Here is an 8,185-nt window from a genome sequence, read left to right on the forward strand (position 1 = left end):
CTATTAAAACAAATTAAAATGGTAAAAGTTATTGTACTTTAAGTAAAAATAAAAGAGACAAAATATCAATCCCAGTTTTGGATTACTTTAATTAACAAAAAAAATGCATATAGCAGAGGATAGTTTCAATCTGCCTACCTCTGGGTTATGGGCCCAGCATGCTTCCATTGCAGTACTCTGCTGCACATGTAAGTGCAAGAGATCCTGAAGCACTCACTCATCATGGGAAAGTACCAATGTGTTTCTTCGTTGGTTGATGGAAGAAACATCTTACAAAAACTCTCCAGATTATTGACTTTTTAAAGTTTTTCTAGGAAACGTTTTAGATGAATGCTTATTAGCCTTTGTCAGTATGGACTTTTGCAAAGTGTCTCTGTGGCGCAATTGGTTAGTGTGTTTGGCTATTAACCAAAAGGTTGGTGGTTCAATCCCACCCAGGGACGTAATTAACCTTGTGATCAGATTTTGGTGATATTAAGTAGACAAGTCAAAATTTCAAACCTCCTCTTATGGTGTAGGGTACATGGCCTTCTCTGATGTAATCAGAGTTAGATTTGATTCAGTGATTTTATAAAAAACAGCTAGGAAGCACAATTTAGCAGTGGGTTGCAGAGAAAAAAAATATGCTGGCAGAAAAATCCAATCGAGTGATTAAACAGCTCTTCATTTTCTGGCTTTATTTTTATGCTAACAAATTTGTTCTCTGAAAAGTGTCCACAAAGCCAAGTCTCTGATTAACACCTTTGTAAGGATGGTTTTTCACCTATTACTAAATTAAACTTGCTTCATTGGAAAGGCAGCAAGATGCATCCTCATTTCAATGTCTACTGAAATAATACAAGTTGACACCAGGAAACATTAACGCCACTGCATCCTTGCTGCTTTCTCATGTGGAAGTCTGTTTAATGTGAAAACAAATGTGTGTGTTTTTTTCAACCTGGAAGCCCAACATCGATTAAGATCGATCTTAAATAGACCCCTGGGTTTTAAGGATAACCATGGTTGAGTCCAATGGTTAATTCACATTGACCGAAGTTCTAATTAAGTCACCTGTGCTCAAGCATGATATCCTTAAAATCTGGATTGCAATGACAGCATTTTGGAACTATGCCTAAGGGTTTAATTTTTACATTTATCCACTGACAATAAATCTACCTACAATATCCCTGTAACTGTTATGATTACAGTATTTCACTAAATAATTTAATTTGCTGAACCTTCTGTAAAAAGAAATATTAAGCTGCTGTAATTCCCAGATGCAGCAAATTTGTTAGCTAGTGGGCAAAACCATGTGCACTGCAGGGATGGGGGGGGGCAGATATAACATTTGCAGAGAGATTTAGGTGGGTTATATTGTTTGTGTGCAGGGTAAATACTGGCTGTTTTGTTTTTACACTGCAATTTAGATTTCAGTTTGAACACACCGCACCAAAATCTAACTCTCTCTGCACATATTATACACCCCCCCCCCTGCAGTGTACATGGTTTTAGCTAATAAATTTGCTGCTGTGATCAGATCTGAGTTAAGCCCTATGTATTTGGCACTGGCAAAGGGTTAGAGGCCTTGCTGTAGAGCTCACACCTTTCTTATCATGCATTGTAATATTTCCTATGTCCTGATGTTGTGCTCTCTGCTCCATCCAAGTAAACAGCAATGTAGCATGGCTATCAAAGAGCGTGAAGATTGCAGATTTCCTGGGATTAATGCTAAGGAATGCTATTCCAGAGGCTGCTGCTTTAATTCAAGTGTCACTGGGGTTAAATGGTGTTTTTACCTTAAAAACACAGGTAGAGTATATAGTACAGTGGTAAAGTGGGAGCATGTAGTGCTATTGATTACAGATTTGATGGAGCTTAAACATGGATAAGGTCCATGGCTCTAAGAGTTTATCTTGTGTATCCTTTATTCTTAGTCATGGTCAGATAAGATTAGAAAATACCATTTAAGTGGAAATTTCCTGTTAGCTGTTTTTCAGTTTGCTCAACTGTCTGATTAACTGGTCCTAAAAAAGGACCAAAGGAGCTAAATTGCCCTGTGATCTAGCTAAATTGCCCCAGTTAAAAAAAAAAAAAACTAAGCTGCTGTAATTCCTGGATGTTTCCTTACTGCATCAACAGGAAGTGACAAGAAACAATGTAATGTGGAACCGTACAGCAGAAGGGATTGCGGCTACCCCACAATAAGTGCAGCGGAATGTAAGAAGAGGCATATACAGTGTGGTGTGGCTGTAGATGAGCTTAGTGGTTTCTGTTAGAGTTCTTCTACTTCTAACTACTCGTACATAAATGAGTAAGCCGCCGATTTATTAAACCTGGTGAAATGATAATTTGCATGGTGATAAAGTACCAGCCAATCAGCTCCTAATTGCCATGTCACAGGCTGGGTTTGAAAAATGACAGTTAGGAGCTGACTGGCTGGTACTTTATCACCTTGCACTTTATCAGTTCACCAGGCTTAATAGATCTGCCCCAATGTTTCAAAATGGAATGCATCAAGAGAACGGTGTTGGTAGTATAAAACTACCTACAGCACCTGGTATTCCCAGGTGGTCTCACATCCAAGAACAAACCAGGCCTAAAATCAGGTGATATTGGGCATATACAGTGTGGTGTGGCTGTAGATGAGCTTAGTGGTTTCTGTTAGAGTTCTTCTACTTCTAACTACTCGTACATAAATGAGTAAGCAGCCGATTTATTAAACCTGGTGAAATGATAATTTGCATGGTGATAAAGTACCAGCCAATCAGCTCCTAATTGCCATGTCACAGGCTGGGTTTGAAAAATGACAGTTAGGAGCTGACTGGCTGGTACTTTATCACCTTGCACTTTATCAGTTCACCAGGCTTAATAGATCTGCCCCAATGTTTCAAAATGGAATGCATCAAGAGAACGGTGTTAGTATTGTAAAAATACACACAGCTCCTGGTATTTCCTTGTGGTCTCCCATCCAAGTACTAAAACCAGGACCAACACTGCTCAGCTTCCATGATCAGGAGAGATTGGGCAAATCCAGTGTGCTGTGGCTGTAGATGAGCTGGTGGTTTCTGTTACAGCTCTTCTACTTCTAACTTCTGGTACATAAAAGAATACATGTAAAAATTAAATGTACCAAGAAAATGGTGTTGGTAGTTTAAAAACACCTAAAGAATCTGATACTACCAAGCAGTCTCCCATCCATGTATTAACAAAGTCCAATACTGCTTTGCTACAAAAATCAAATGAGATTGGGCATATCCAGTGTGGTGTGGCTTTAGCTAAGCTTTGTGGTTTCTGTTAGAGCTCTTCTACTTCTAACTACTGGTACATTAATGAATATGTATAAGGTTGTAGTTTATCCAATATGCCTTTACTACCTTACCTTTCAACCCCCCCTCCCTCCCCTCTTCTCCTTATAGCTTCCTTAGTTCTCTCCTCCTCGTGTGTGCGTTATTTGTTTTCTCATACGTCCTAGAGGATGCTGGGGTCACATTAAGAACCATGGGGTATAGACGGGATCCGCAGGAGACATGGGCACTTTAAGACTTTCAAAGGGTGTGAACTGTCTCCTCCCTCTATGCCCCTCCTCCAGACTCCAGTTTTAGTATTGTGCGCAGTGATACTGGATGCACTACAGGGGAGCTCTACTGAGTTTCTCTGAAAAGACTTGTTAGTTTTTTTTATTTTCAGGGAGACTGCTGGCAACAGTCTCCCTGCTTCGTGGGACTTAGGGGAGAGAAGTATGACCAACTTCTAGTGAGTTCAATGGCTCTGCTTCAGGCTGACAGGACACCATTAGCTCCTGAGGGTGCTGATCGCTGGGTACGCCTAGATGCACACTCCCGCAGCCTGCCGTCACCCCCTTACAGAGCCAGAAGACAGGTGAGTAGCAGAAGAACAGAAGACTTCTTCTTCAGTGACGGCATTCTGAGGTACCGAGCAGCGAGCGGAACGCTGCGCGCCATGCTCCCACACAAACACAGGCACTGCAGGGTGCAGGGCACGGGGGGGGGGGGGCACCCTGGGCAGCATAAATTCCTCACAAAAGGCTGGAAAAAGTGGACATTAGTGCCTGGGCACTGTCCTTACCCCGCTAGCGTAATTAATTATTTCTGAGCGGGACAGATACGCGCCATTACAGCGGCGGGGCTTCTTCCTCACCTCACCAGAACATCTTTAGAGCATTACAAGTCTATCACTATAGAGTTTATTATTTCCCAGACTGTGTACTTTTGGCGCTGGATTGTGAGCTGAAAAATCCTCTGTGTCCCTCTGACAGATTTACTGACGGTCTGTCCCCCATAAGCCGGTGTGTCTGTGGGTACTTGGTATATGTGTGTCAACATGTCGGTGGCTGAATGTTTTTCCCAAGAGGAAACTATATTAGGAATGCAGACATATGATGGTGGCCCTGTTGGCACCACCAATAACTGACTGGGTAAATGTTTCAGTAATATCAGAGTAAGGTTGGATAAATCTGTGTCCCAGACACAGACGTAGAGAATAGATGTGATATTCATGGCTATGTTTCTTTTCCCTCAGGCCCCGCTGGGTCGCAAAAATGTTATTTTGCCCAGTTACTACACACTGATACTGACACGGATACTGATACTTATGTCGACCATAATGTTTCCTGATTAGATCCAATATTGGCAAGGAGCATTCAGTACATGATTGTGGATATTAAGGACATATTAAAATCACTGAAGACCCTGCTGTTCCTGACAAAGGGGTCTATATGTATGTATATATAGATATATAATGAAAGCTGATGTAACGTTCCTCCATCTCTGTTTGAGAAAGTCTGGGCCAGCTCGACAAGATGGTTTCAAATCCCCAAAAGGATTCTGGTTGTTTATTCATTTCCCGCCGCGGACAGAATAAAGTGGGAGTCACCCCCTGTTCTGCACGGGGCCCTGTCACAAATCCAGCGGATCGTATGCAGGAAGCTACATTATTTCTAGTTATGTAACCAAGGGTACATTACTTAGACCTGCCATTACATGTGCATGGGTGAGTAGTAGTATTCAAGAATTGGTCGAATACCTTGTCATCCGATATAGATACCCTGGAGAGATGGGATACTCCTTACGTTGTATCATATCAAGGACACTGCAGCATACTTACGTGAGACTGCAAGGGATATAGGACTCTTGAGTTCACGGGCCAATTTCATGGCAGTGTCGGATAGGAGGGCATTGTGGATTCACCAAGAGAATGCTGATGCTGACTCCAAGAAGAAAGGGAGTCTCTTCCCTATGAAGGTGAAGCCTTGTTTGGTGACTGCCTAGTTAATTTGATCTCGGCAGCTCCCGCAGGTAAGTCAACCTTCTTGCCCTATGTTCCCTCCCAACGGATGAAGACGCATCATTATCTGATGCAGTCATTTCGGCCCAATAGATATGCAAGAAGTTAAGATTCCCCTTTCTTTGCAGGTAGAGGAAGGAGAAGAGAGAAGAGGTCTGCATCCTCTTCAAGATCGCAGGAGCAGAGATCATCCTCTGCTTCTGCCAAATCCACTGCATGACGCTGGGGCTCTCTTGCAGGAGCCCGCACCAGTGGGGGCACGTCTAAAACTCTTCAGTCAGTTCTGGATTCATTCGGACATGGACTCGTGTGTTTTACAAATAGTGTCCCAAGGGTACAAACTGGGGTTTCAAGATGTTCCCCCTCACCGATTGTTCAAACATTAAGTTACTGTGCTGTTCCTGGGTTATATAGCGCTGGGGTATGTGCTGGCATACTCTCTCTCTGTCTCTCCAAAGGGCCTTGTGGGGGAAATGTCTTCAGTAAAAGTATTCCCTGTGTGTGTGGTGTGTCGGTACGCGTGTGTCGACATGTCTGAGGAAGAAGGCTATATTAGAGAGGAGCGGGAGCAAATGAACGTGGTGTCTCCGCCGACACCTGATTGGATGGATATGTGGAATGTTTTAAATGCTAGTGTAAACTCATTGCACAAAAGATTAGACAAGGCAGAAGCTTTGGGACAGTCAGGGTCTCAACCAATGCCTAATCCTATGTCGCAGGGACTGTCAGGGTCTCATAAGCGCCCACTATCCAGATGTTGACACAGATACCGACACGGATTCTGACTCCAGTGTCGATTACGATGATGCAAAGTTACAGCCAAAATTGGCAAAATACATTTGATATATGATTATGGCAATAAAAGATGTTTTGCACATCACAGAGGAGCCCCCTATCCCTGACAAGAGGGTACATATGTACAAGGGAAAGAAGCCTGAGGTAACCTTTCCCCCCTCACACGAGCTGAACGAGTTATGTGAAAAAGCTTGGGAATCTCCTGCAGATTTCCAAAAGGATTCCCCTTTCCCATCAACGGATAGGTTACGATGGGAATCCTCCCCTTGGGTGGACAAAGCATTAACACGCTTATCCAAGAAGGTAGCCCTCCCGTCCCAGGATACGGCTACCCTCAAAGAGTCTGCTGACCGCAAACAGGAGATTACCCTGAAGTCCATTTATACACATTCAGGTACCTTACTCAGACAGGCAATTGCGTCGGCCTGGGTGTGTAGTGCTGTAGCGGCATGGACGGATACCCTAGATAAGGCTACTATTTTATTGCCCCTGGGGCATATAAGAGATGCTGTCCTATATATGTGTGTATGCAAACTACAGGTGGTGCTGCAGGGCTCACACCCTTTTACTTGTCTTGTAGAGCAACTCTGGAGCTGTTACTGGGTGCAGCTGCTGCAAGAAATCAGCTTGAATGCTTCAGGGGCTTGGGCATGGCCGACATGAGCCCCACACTGATGGGGGTGTATAAAGCGATCTAGGGGTCATCCAAGCGCAACCCCACAAAGGCCGCCATGCCCTGCGTGACCATTTTCTCTTTTCATATGCAGACGAGGGTTGCAGCCAACTATGCCCATTGCTTGGATGACATCACCGTATGCAAATCCGTCTGCTGCAGACCTTTCCCCAGGAATGCTTGTACTAGTTGTTGCATATGGTTTGATGTTTGAGGGTGCTTCAGTATTAGGCAGCCTTCCGCCCTCTCATGTTCATCTGAAAATATGTGGTCTCCCTGCAGTTCCCTTGTGCTTCCTCAGTTGAATCTCCTTAACTTGACGGGTGTGTGCCCGAGCAGCCGCCCTCCACAGCCCTATCCCAGCACATGCTTTTCTTGCGTATGAGATCTCTTGATCATGAAGATAGTTCTCACAGGGTGAGGTTCATCCATTACATTTTAAAGTAGGAAGGTACAAATTACATATTCAAATTACATATATGTGCTGGATTCAAATGTTTTCCCCCCTTCCTTTCTCAATTGTGCCCATCAGCAGCTATTCTAATGTTGCTGCCAATGGGTGTGACACATTCATTTCTTCTGTGGGGTACACTGGACTCCACAAGGATTCAGATTGGGGTGTAGAGTAGGATCTTGATCTGAGGCACCAACAGGCTCAAAGCTTTTGACTGTTCCCAAGATGCTCAGCGCCCCCTCCTCTATAACCTCGCTTCCATGAACAGGGAGCTCAGTTTGTAGTTGGTGCCTTCAGTAGCAGGCCACTTAAGAGGGGGCTGCCTCAGGCAGCCTATTCTTAGCTATTAATTTTGACAAGAAAAGAAGAACTTTTTTTTATAAGAATCTACAAGGGCTGCAGCAGGCTAGGTCTAATAGACATCTTTACTGCAGCTCCATCACTCCCAGCGGCGCAGTATACTCCCGCGCCCTGGTTGCTGGGTCACTGCAGCGGAGGCTCCGGTTTCTTCCTAAGGTAAGTCACACACACACCGCCCTCCGGGATCACGAGGCCGCTGATGAAAGGGAGGTAAGGGACTTCTGTGCCCACACTATACCGTGATCCAGCGTGGCTGTAGGGGGCGGGCCATGTGCGCACTGGCGTGGACACTGATTACTGGGCAGCTGCTCCACTAGCCACCAGGGACAGTTAAGGAGCACAGCTCTGGGGGGTTTTCTCTTATATTAACCCCATTTTGTACTACCCGCAGTGCATTGTGATAGGTAATAGAGCCTGATTCAGGTTGGATTGCAATCGCAATAAGCAGTCCAACTGCAAAAATTGCTAAGAGCATACGCATGCGCCTGCATTTTCTGCGGCACCCCGCAGTTAATGCGATCGCCTCTGACTGTCAATCGGTGCTGGGGGGGGGGGGTCAGCAACACTCCATTTCCAAGTCGGAGATGGAGCGGTGCGTGGGCAGGGCTTCAAAATGGGGT

The 8,185-nt window shown here is 44.6% G+C and overlaps 1 non-coding gene across 1 annotated transcript; it reads left to right on the forward strand.

Moving 5' to 3' along the window:
- The first annotated feature begins 369 nt into the window (after positions 1-369).
- On the forward strand, positions 370-443 carry TRNAN-AUU (transfer RNA asparagine (anticodon AUU)). Its single transcript has one exon. It is a non-coding gene; the product is annotated as a tRNA-Asn (tRNA).
- Positions 444-8,185: the final 7,742 nt, after the last annotated feature.

This window comes from Pseudophryne corroboree, unplaced genomic scaffold (assembly GCF_028390025.1).
Source record: "Pseudophryne corroboree isolate aPseCor3 unplaced genomic scaffold, aPseCor3.hap2 scaffold_192, whole genome shotgun sequence".
Classification (NCBI taxonomy): Eukaryota; Metazoa; Chordata; class Amphibia; order Anura; family Myobatrachidae; genus Pseudophryne; species Pseudophryne corroboree.